This window comes from Triticum aestivum, chromosome 7D (genome assembly GCF_018294505.1).
Source record: "Triticum aestivum cultivar Chinese Spring chromosome 7D, IWGSC CS RefSeq v2.1, whole genome shotgun sequence".
Classification (NCBI taxonomy): Eukaryota; Viridiplantae; Streptophyta; class Magnoliopsida; order Poales; family Poaceae; genus Triticum; species Triticum aestivum.
Window position 1 is genome coordinate 155,189,932 of NC_057814.1, and position 12,409 is coordinate 155,202,340.

Below are 12,409 nucleotides of genomic sequence, written 5' to 3' on the forward strand. Positions count from 1 at the left end.
GCCCGACTGTGGCATGCTTGTTATTTGTTTACTTTATAAGCCCTTTATGTGGTGTCGCTCAGACGCCCGACTGTGGCATGCTTGTTATTTGTTTACTTTATAAGCCCTTTATGTGGTGTCGCTCAGACGCCCGACTGTGGCATGCTTGTTATTTGTTTACTTTATAAGCCCTTTATGTGGTGTCGCTCAGACGCCCGACTGAGGCATGCTTTCTGTTGTCGTCCTTTCGAGGCATCGCTTCAGACACCCGATCGGTGCATTTTTTATTTCTATTCTCGGATTGCATATTCATGTTTTATACGAACAACCTGCATGTGTGCATCATGGATTTTGTTTATTTCGTGACTGACATTGTGATCATAGAATATTTCAGAGCATGATTATCATTTGTTATATTATACCCGTGTTCATAATGTTTGCGAGTACATTCAAAAGTACTCACTGGCTTGTCCCTGGCTATTGTCTTGGCCAGATTACCTGCTTGGAGAGGAGCGTTGCGATGACAGCCCCGGAACCTAAGCAACGGTGATAGCAGCCTCGCGAAGATAGGAGTTATCCAGGCCAGCTGTTCCTGTGGGAAATGGAGTCCCATAGACGCAGATGAACCACAAACCGCTTCCGCCATCAACCACTAGAAACCATTTGTTGTACTCATAGGCCACAATGGTCTTGTACTACATATTTTGTACTTTGCTTGGAACTTCTGTATCAAGTTGGTGCCTCATCAGCTAACAGTAATCCTGGGGCTGGTGAGCATAAGGGCAATTTTCTAGGAAATTAATATCCTGAAAATCCGGTCCTGACACACGAAGACCTCTCCTCTCCCATGTTCTCACACTCCATGATCTCACGGACTAGCTCGCCGAACCTAAAGAGCACGAGGACACAAGATTTATACTGGTTCGGGCCACCGTTGTGGTGTAATACCCTACTCCAGTGTGGTGGTGGTGGATTGCCTCTTGGGATGAGGATGAATAGTACAAGGGAAGAACAACCTCCTGAGGAGAGGTGTTCTTGTGCTTGGTGCGCTGGTGAGTGGATGAGGATCCGATGCCTCCTACTGTGGTGGCTAGTCCTATTTATAGAGGCCCTGGTCCTCTTCCCAAATATTGAGCGGGAAGGAATCCCACAACGGCCAAGTTTGAAGGGAGACAGCTAGTACAGCTTATCCTGACAAAAGTAGTCTTCGCCTGCCAAAGGCTCTGGTGGTGACGCCGTCCTGGGCTCCACCAAGACCTCCGTCTTGCCGTCTTGCTCGTGTTGGTCTTGTTGCACCGATATGGAAACCTTTGGTTGACGCCTCGGTACTCCTCGCATGCGCTTGCCTCCTTAGCACCGAAGAGGAAACGAGGACACTGTGCGCGCTGGCGCCCGCCTGGTCTCGATCGTCATGGCTTGCGTCATTGGAACCTCGCGAGGTTTGCCTTGCCTCGATCTCTCCGCCCCTCGCGAGCCAGCCTGGTGAGGCTGCTCCCGAGGAGGTCTGGTGTCGTCCGCCTCGCGAGGCTTGGCCCCTCGCGAGGGTCTTGAGTGCTCGCTGGTGAAGATGGGCCGTACGGGCCCGCTTGTGGAGCCATGCCATGGGCCGCAGGAAGGCAAGTCTGGGGACCCTCGTTCCCAGAACGGCGACAGTAGCCCCCGAGCCCAAGGCGCGCTCGGACTTGGCTTCGAGGCGAAGCCAAAGGGCAAGTGCGGAGCGCCGCGGGCCCCAACAGCCTGCGGCCTTGGTCGACGCGTGGCGGTTGATGGGACTTGGGCGTCTCCGCTTCCCCACGCTGCCTCGGCAACTACCCGACTGACAAAAGGCTAGTGTGGGCAACGCTTGCCCTCATTGCTTCCTTCCGCCTTGCTCCAGATCCCCTTTCTCGCCCCTTGCTTCTGAAATCTCCAGATCTGCTCCCATCTCCTTCCGCATCGGCGACCAATGGCGCCCCGGAAGGTCAAGCCTGCCTCGTCGCCGGCTTGGTACGAGCCAGCTCTCGACGCGCCCAACGTCTCGGAGAAGAGCCTCGCCGCTACGCGCCTGCTGACGGCAAGGGAAAGCAACGAGAGGGGGAAGACTGAGCTCCGGGCCGGCTCTGACGTGCCGGAGCCCGAGGGGAGCACCTTCTTCCCCTTCTTCATGAGCATCATCATCGCGGGGCTGGTTCCCCCCTTCTCTGACTTCTTCTATGAGGTCCTCGGCCACTACGGGCCGCAGGTGCTGCATCTTCATCCCAACTCTATCCTTCTCTTGTCGATCTTCGCCTTCTACTGCGAGGCGTATCTCGGCGTGATGCCGTCCGTGGCTCTGCTGTGCCACTTCTTCTTCCTCTGCATCAACGAGGGTCATACCTCCGGGTGTGCCAACTTCATCACGGCAGGCAAGGCCAATTCGATCTCAAAGACTGGGAAGAAGGTCGACGGTTTCAGGAGCAAGTGGGTCATGATGGACGCCAAGTGCGTCCACCCACGCTTGGTGCTGCCAACGGAGATGCCCCAGTCTGACAAGGGGTGGTCTTGCGCGAAGCTCACTAACGAGCGGGCGACGTTGGTGCTGGAGAAGATGAACGCCGACCTGAAGCCGGGCAACGCAAAGGTGGCAAAGGAGACAGGGGCCATGGTCCTGAGGGAATTCGCGCGTGGCCCCGCTTCAGGCGCGTACGTGCCCCTTGTGGAGGCTTGGGGATGAAGAGGACAAGGTTCGCCTGAGCTCGGAAGCCTTGCCCGATGGTGAGCTGGCTGCGGCTCTCCGCCTCCTGGTCGGGGACGACCAGGAGTACCCGCCGAGCGCCTTCATTCCCTTGTTCCGCCGCAAGGACGGGGCGCAAGTCGTGGCCGCCAGCCCGACCTTTGACAGGCGCGGGCTAGTGCTGCCGGCGCCCATCGGGGCCCCTGTGGCGCCGATGCCGGTGGAGCTGTCTTCTGGTGAGTCCCGCGGGGAGGAAGAGGAGGAGGAGGACTCGGAGGTGACCCCTGAAGGGATGGGGGAGACCTCCCCTTTGAGCAAGGCCAACATCCTCCGCACCCTGCCAGATGACGATGAGGCTAGTGGCCGTCAGGAGAAGGGGGAGCCACCCGTGGTCCCGACGAGGGGCAGGTTGGTGCTGGTCCCCCGAGATGCTGCTCCTGCTTTGACGCTGCCTGGGGCTGCCTCCGGCCCCTCCGCTGCCCCGTCTTCTGCTCCTGGAGCCCGCGCGCCCGCGCCTCAAGCTTTGAGGCTCTCAGGCTTCAAGCTCGGCAAGCGGAGGGTGGACTACGCCGCGGTGGACCAGTAAGTGCCTGTGCTCTGCCTTGTTCTCGCTTATGCTGCTGCCTCTTGATGTTCATCGTTGGTTGATTAGGCCGCCGCCTGCGGCGAAGAAGAGGAAGGAGGATTCAGCGACTCCGCCCGGGGCTGAACCATCTGCAGCAGCCGCACCCCCTCCGTGAAGAAGGGAAGCGACGGCACTCGCACTTCCCCAGCCCGTTCGTCCTCGCGAGGCCTGGAGGAGCATCCTCGTGAGGAGTCAGCCCCCGTGGCCCCGCTGGCTCTGGAGGCGTTGGTGTCCGGCCTAGCCGCTGAGGTCACGAAAGCTCAGGAGCCCCCGGTCTCCCAGGCCCTGGTGACGACGTCGTCTCCTCCTTCTGCTGCGCCACTGCTTCCAGGCCCTTCTGCCTCCCTTGATGTCTTGGAGCGTGCTCTTCATGAGATGACCCGGCTGTGAGAGGATCTCCAAGGCCCCGACCGCCACCTGGCGGCCGGTCACCTGGAGCTGGTCTTCGGCTGGCTTTACTCTGACGCGTCTGTTCGAGCGACGCTGAGCCAGGCCACAGCGACCTCCGAGAAGGAGAGGCAGGCCGCTGACCAAGCCGCGGCTGCTCGCGAAGTTGCGCTAAAGGATGCCGAGATCGCCCAGGATCGCTGCCGGGCGCTGGAGGCCGAGCTGAAGAATCTGCGCGATCTGCACGCAGAAGAAGCTCGTGGCCGCCAGATGAAGTAGGAGAAGATGAAGGCCCGGGAGGACGCCATCAAGGATCGCGACGCTGAGCTGGGAGAGTTGGCGAAGGCACAGGCCGCGGAACGCAGCCGGGTGGAGGAGCTCGAGCGGAAGGTGGAGGCGGAGAAGGCCGATCTTGGCGCCAAGGCGAAGGTCCTGACAGAGGACTGCGCGGCCTTTGCGCTCCTCGAGAAAAGGCCCCGTGCGGCGCTGAAGGCACTCTACGAGAAGGGCTTGGACAGGCCGTTGACCACCGATGAGGATGGTCCCGCCCAGCTACTTTCCTACTTGGTTGACGCACTCGAGGAGGTCGTGAGCGGCATTGGTCCCATGGTAGAGGAAGAAGCCCGCGTTCTTTCCTCAGCCGCGCTGACGCGTGTCTTCAGCCACCTCCATCTTTGCGATCCCACTGCCCGCCTTGACGAGCTGCTGGAGCCTATGGACGACGAGCGTTGTGCGGCCGCTGCTGAGGGTGTCCTGGACTAGGGGGTACTCACCACATCGTCTCCCGACTAGGTGGATCGGGCCAAGTACCCCTAGGGCGGTTCACTCATGGGCCACTTCGGGCAGCCCATGCCGCATACAAGGTGTATTCCACAAGACTTGGTGATCAAGACAAGGACTCCTCTCCACCAACGTATTCGACTAGGACTCTTGTTATCCTAGGCCTCCGGTGCATTATATAAGCCAAGGCCAGGTGATGTCTATTGCACAACCTTCTTCTTGTAGACGTTGTTGGGCCTCCAAGTACAGAGGTTTGTAGGACAGTAGCAAATTTCCCTCAAGTGGATGACCTAAGGTTTATCAATCCGTGGAAGGCATAGGTTGAAGATGGTCTCTCTCAAGCAACCCTGCAACCAAATAACAAAGAGTCTCTTGTGTCCCCAACACACCCAATACAATGGTAAATTGTATAGGTGCACTAGTTCGGCGAAGAGATGGTGATACAAGTGCAATATGGATGGTAGATATAGGTTTTTGTAATCTCAAAATATAAAAACAGCAAGGTAGCAAGCGATAAAAGTGAGCGTAAACGGTATTGCAATGCTAGGAAACAAGGCCTAGGGTTCATACTTTCACTAGTGCAAGTTCTCTCAACAATAATAACATAATTGGATCATATAAATATCCCTCAACATGCAACAAAGAGTCACTCCAAAGTCACCAATAGCGGAGAACAAACGAAGAGATTATGGTAGGGTACGAAACCACCTCAAAGTTATCCTTTCTGATCTACCTATTCAAGAGTCCGTAGTAAAATAACACGAAGCTATTCTTTCCGTTCGATCTATCATAGAGTTCGTACTAGAATAACACCTTAAGACACAAATCAACCAAAACCCTAATGTCACCTAGATACTCCAATGTCACCTCAAGTATCCGTGGGTATAATTGTACGATATGCATCACACAATCTTAGATTCATCTATGCAAACCAACACAAAGTACTTCAAAGAGTGCCCCAAAGTTTCTATCGGAGAGTCAAGACGAAAACATGTGCCAACCCCTATGCATAAGTTCACGAGCGGAACCCGCAAGTTGATCACCAAAACATACATCAAGTGAATCACGTGATATCCCATTGTCACCACAGATACGCACATGCAAGACATACATCAAGTGTCCTCAAATCCTTAAAGACTCAATCCGATAAGATAACTTCAAAGGGAAAACTGAATCGATTACAAGAGAGTAGAGGGGGAGAAACATCATAAGATCCAACTATAATAGCAAAGCTCGAGATACATCAAGATCGTACCACCTCAAGAACACGAGAGAGAGAGAGAGAGAGAGAGAGAGATCAAACACATAACTACTGGTACATACCCTTAGCCCCGAGGGTGAACTAGTCCCTCCTCGTCATGGAGAGCGCCGGGATGATGAAGATGGCCACCGGTGAGGGTTCCCCCCTCCGGCAGGGTGGCGGAACAGGGTCCCGATTGGTCTTTGGTGGCTATAGAGGCTTGCGGCGGCGGAACTCCCGATCTATTCTGTTCCCCGATGTTTTTAGGGTATATGGACATATATAGGCGAAAGATGTCAGTCAGGGGAGCCACGAGGGGCCCACAAGGGTGGGAGGCGCGCCTCCCTGCCTCGTGGCCACCTCGAAGCTTCCCTGACTTGAACTCCAAGTCTCCTGGATCACGTTCGTCCCCAAAAATCACGCTCCCAAAGGTTTCATTCCGTTTGGACTCCGTTTGATATTCCTTTTCTGCGAAAGACTGAAATAGGCAAGAAAACAACAATTTGGGCTGGGCCTCCGGTTAATAGGTTAGTCCCAAAAATAATATAAAAGTGTTTAGTAAAGCCCATAAAATATCCAAAACAGATAATATAATAGCATGGAACAATCAAAAATTATAGATACATTGGAGACGTATCAAGAATCCCCAAGCTTAATTCCTGCTCGTCCTCGAGTAGGTAAATGATAAAAACATAATTTTTGATGTGGAATGCTACCTAACATATTTCTCAATGTAATTTTCTTTATTGTGGCAAGAATATTCAGATCCATAAGATTCAAGATAAAAGTTTAATATTGACATGAAAACAATAATATATACTTCAAGCATACTAACAAAGCAATCATGTCTTCTCAAAACAACATGGCCAAAGAAAGTGTTCCCTACAAAATCATATACTCTGGCTATGCTCTATCTTCATCACACAAAATATTTAAATCATGCACAACCCCGATGACAAGCCAAGCAATTGTTTCATACTTTTGATGTTCTCAAACTTTTTCAACTTTCACGCAATACATGAGCGTGAGCCATGGACATAGCACTATAGGTGGAATAGAATGGTGGTTGTGGAGAAGACAAAAAGGAGAAGATAGTCTCACATCAACTAGGCGTATCAACGGGCTATGGAGATGCCCATCAATAGATATCAATGTGAGTGAGTAGGGATTACCATGCAACGGATGCACTAGAGCTATAAGTGTATGAAAGCTCAACACAAGAAACTAAGTGGGTGTGCATCCAACTCGCTTGCTCACGAAGACCTAGGGCATTTTGAGGAAGCCCATCATTGGAATATACAAGCCAAGTTCTATAATGAAAGATTCCCACTAGTATATGAAAGTGACAACATAGGAGACTTTCTATCATGAAGATTATGGTGCTACTTTGAAGCACAAGTGTGGTTAAAGGATAGTAGCATTGTCCCTTCTCTCTTTTTCTCTCATTTTTTATATTATATTTTTTGGGCCTTTTCTCTTTTTTTATGGCCTCTTTTTTTTTAGTCCGGAGTCTCATCCCGACTTATGGGGGAATCATAGTCTCCATCATCCTTTCCTCACTGGGACAATGCTCTAATAATGATGATCATCACACTTTTATTTACTTACAACTCAAAAATTACAACTCAATACTTAGAACAAAAATATGACTCTATGTGAATGCCTCCGGCGGAGTACCGGGATGTGCAATGACTCATGAGTGACATGTATGAAAGAATTATGAACGGTGGCTTTTCCACAAATACAATGTCAACTACATGATCATGCAAAGCAATATGACAATGATGGAGCGTGTCATAATAAACGGAACGGTGGAAAGTTGTATGGCAATATATCTTGGAATGGCTATGGAAATGCCATGATAGGTAGGTATGGTGGCTGTTTTGAGGAAGGTATATGGTGGGTGTATGATACCGGCGAAAGGTGCGCGGTATTAGAGAGGCTAGCAATGGTGGAAGGGTGAGAGTGCATATAATCCATGGACTCAACATTAGTCATAAAGAACTCATATACTTGTTGCAAAAATCTATTAGTTATCAAAACAAAGTATTACGCGCATGCTCCTAGGGGGATATATTGGTAGGAAAATACCATCGCTCGTCCCCGACCGCCACTCATAAGGAAGACAATCAATAAATAAATCATGCTCCTACTTCATCACATAACGGTTCACCATACGTGCATGCTACGGGAATCACAAACTTTAGAACAAGTATTTCTCAAATTCACAACTACTCAACTAGCATGACTCTAATATCACCATCTTCATATCTCAAAACAATTATCAAGTATCAAACTTCTCATAGTATTCAATGCACTTTATATGATAGTTTTTATTATATCCCACTTGGATGCCCATCATATTAGGACTAAATTCATAACCAAAGCAAATTACCGTGCTGTTCTAAAGACTCTCAAAATAATATAAGTTAAGCACGAGAGTCCATCTATTTCTTCAAAATAAAACCACTGTCGTGCTCTAAAAGGGTATAAGTGAAGCACTAGAGCAAACAACAAACTACTCCGAAAGATATAAGTGAAGATCAATGAGTAGTCGAATAATTATGCAACTATGTGAAGACTCTCTAACATTTAAGAATTTCAGATCTTGGTATTTTATTCAAATAGCAAGCAAAACAAAAGAAAATAAAATGACACTCCAAGCAAAACACATATCATGTGGTGAATAAAAATATAGCTCCAAGTAAAGTTACCGATGAACGAAGACGAAAGAGGGGATGCCTTCCGGGGCATCCCCAAGCTTAGGATCTTGGTTTCCCTTGAATATTGCCTTGGGGTGCCTTGGGAATCCCCAAGCTTAGGCTTTGCGACTCCTTATTCCATAGTCCATCGAATCTTTACCCAAAACTTGAAAACTTCACAACACAAAACTTAACAGAAAACTCGTAAGCTCCGTTAGTATAAGAAAATAAATCACCACTTAGGTCCTCTTGTGAACTCATTCTAAATTCATATTGGTGTAATATCTACTGTATTCCAACTTATGTATGGTTCATACCCTCCGATACTACTCATAGATTCATCAAAATAAGCAAACAACACATAGAAAACAGAATCTGTCAAAAACAGAACAGTCTATAGTAATCTGTATCAAACGCAAACTTCTGGAACTCATAAAAATCTACCAAAATAGGACGACCTAGATAATTTGATTATTGATCTACTGCAATTGGAATCAGTATTTTATCGCTTTCTGGTGATTTTTAACAATTGTTTTCGTGAGCAGAAAGTTTCTATCTTTTTCAGCAAGATCAAATAATTATCGTCCAAGAAGATCCTATAGGTCTTACTTGGCACAAACACTAATTAAAACATAAAAACACATCTAACCAGAGGCTAGATGATTTATTTATTACTAAACAGGAGCAAAAAGCAAGGAACAAAAATAAAATTGGGTTACCTCCCAACAAGCGCTATCGTTTAACGCCCCTAGCTAGGCATGATGATTTCAATGATGCTCACATAAAAGATAAGAATTGAAACATAAAGAGAGCATCATGAAGAATATGACTAGCACATTTAAGTCTAACCCACTTCCTATGCATAGGGAATTTGTGAGAAAACAACTTATGGGAACAATAATCAACTAGCATAGGAAGGCAAAACAAACATAACTTTAAAACTTTAAGAACATAGAGAGGAAACTTGATATTATTGCAATTCCTACAAGCATATGTTCCTCCCTCATAATAATTTTTAGTAGAATCATGAATGAATTCAACAATATAACTATCACATAAAGCATTCTTTTCATGATCTACTTGCATAGGATTTTTATTACTCTCCACATAAGCAAATTTCTTCTCATGAATAATAGTGGGAGCAAACTCAACAAAATAATTATCATGTGAAGCATAATCCAATTGAAAATTGAAATCATGATGACAAGTTTCATGGTTATCTTTATTCTTTATAGCATACGTGTCATCACAATAATCATCATAAATAGGAGGCCTGCTTTCATCATAATAAATTTGCTCATCAAAACTTGGGGGACTAAACATATCATCTTCATCAAACATAGCATCCCCAAGCTTGTGGCTTTGCATATCATTAGCATCATGGGTATTCAAAGCATTCATACTAACAACATTGCAATCATGCTCATCATTCACATATTTTATGCCAAGCATTCTATGTAATTCTTCATCTAGTACTTGAGCACAATTTTGCTTCCCATCATTTTCACGAAAGACATTAAAAAGATGAAGCATATGAGGCACCCTTAATTCCATTTTTTTGTATTTTTCTTTTATAAACTAAACTAGTGATAAAACAAGAAACTAAATGATTCGATTGCAAGATCTAAAGATATACCTTCAAGCACTCACCTCCCCGGCAACAGCGCCAGAAAAGAGCTTGATGTCTACTACACAACCTTCTTCTTGTAGACGTTGTTGGGCCTCCAAGTGCAGAGATTTGTAGGACAATAGCAAATTTCCCTCAAGTGGATGACCTAAGGTTTATTAATCCGTGGAAGGCGTAGGTTGAAGATGGTCTCTCTCAAGCAACCCTGCAACCAAATAACAAAGAGTCTCTTGTGTCCCCAACACACCCAATACAATGGTAAATTGTATAGGTGCACTAGTTCGGCGAAGAGATGGTGATACAAGTGCAATATGGATGGTAGATATAGGTTTTTGTAATCTCAAAATATAAAAACAGCAAGGTAGCAAGCGATAAAAGAGAGCGTAAACGGTATTGCAATGCTAGGAAACAAGGCATAGGGTTCATACTTTCACTAGTGCAAGTTCTCTCAACAATAATAACATAATTCGATCATATAAATATCCCTCAACATGCAACAAAGAGTCACTCCAAAGTCACTAATAGCGGAGAACAAACGAAGAGATTATGGTAGGGTATGAAACCACCTCAAAGTTATCCTTTCTGATCTATCTATTCAAGAGTCCGTAGTAAAATAACACGAAGCTATTCTTTCCGTTCGATCTATCATAGAGTTCGTACTAGAATAACACCTTAAGATACAAATCAACCAAAACCCTAATGTCACCTAGATACTCCAATGTCACCTCAAGTACCCGTGGGTATGATTATACGATATGCATCACACAATCTCATATTCATCTATTCAAACCAACACAAAGTACTTCAAAGATTGCCCCAAAGTTTCTATCGGAGAGTCAAGACAAAAACGTGTGCCAACCCCTATGCATAAGTTCACGAGCGAAATCCGCAAGTTGCTCACCAAAACATCATCAAGGGAATCACGTGATATCCCATTGTCACCACAGATACGCACATGCAAGACATACATCAAGTGTTCTCAAATCCTTAAAGACTCAATCCGATAAGATAACTTCAAAGGGAAAACTCAATCCATTACAAGAGAGTAGAGGGGGAGAAACATCATAAGATCCAACTATAATAGCAAATCTCGCGATACATCAAGATCGTACCACCTCAAGAACACGAGAGAGAGAGAGATCAAACACATAGCTACTGGTACATACCCTCAGCCCCAAGGGTGAACTACTCCCTCCTCGTCATGGAGAGCGCCAGGATGATGAAGATGGCCACCGGTGAGGGTTCCCCCCTCCGACAGGGTGCCAGAACAGGGTCCCGATTGGTTTTTGGTGGCTACAGAGGCTTGCGGCGGCGGAACTCCTGATCCATTCTGTTGCCCGATGTTTTTAGGGTATATGGACATATATAGGTGAAAGAAGTCGGTCAGGGAAGCCACGAGTGGCCTACGAGGGTGGGGGCGCGCCTCCCTGCCTCGTGGCCACCTCGAAGCTTCCCTGACTTCAACTCCAAGTCTCCTGGATCACGTTCGTTCCCAAAATCACGCTCCCGAAGGTTTCATTCCGTTTGGACTCCGTTTGATATTCCTTTTCTGCGAAACACTGAAATAGGAAAGAAAACAACAATTTGGGCTGGGCCTCCGGTTAATAGGTTAGTCCCAAAAATAATATAAAAGTGTTTAGTAAAGCCCATAAAACATCCAAAACAGATAAGATAATAGCATGGAAAAATAAAAAATTATAGATACGTTGGAGACGTATCACCAGGCTAGTCGATAGATTATTATGACATTACTCATCATACCCTTAGGTCTTAGACCACAACATATGATCTCGAGGTAGATCAACTCTTGTAATACTCATATTCATCAAGATCAATCAAGCAGGAAGTAGGGTATTACCTCCATAGAGAGGGCCCGAACCTGGGTAAACATCGTGGCCCCCGTCTCCTGTTACCATCGATCCTAGACGCACAGTTCGGGACCCCCTACCCAAGATCCGCCAGTTTTGACACCGACAATGGTGCTTTCATTGAGAGTTCCGCTGTGTGATCGGCAAAGGGTCAATGGCTCGTCTGCAGATCGACTTCGACGTCGGCATCTTCGTCGCCGGCTCGACTGGTCACCTTGGCTTCACCAAGGACTGTGTCCTGCCTCCGATCATCATAATCGAACACGGGCCTCCGTCAACATCAACTCTGATCCCTATCATGATCATGGAGAAATCATCCTTGGAGCTTAGGGGCTCAACGGCAACATTGCCCTCGGACGACCGTGCTGTTTTTCCGAACAGCAAACTTGTATCCGCTGCCACCACCTCCTCGAGCATCGCTTTGATGATTCCTTTGGTGTAATTATGCGGAATTAAGTCTACAGCAACCATGCAAAATTTCGTCGAGTTCCGATGGAGGAATCTCCGGC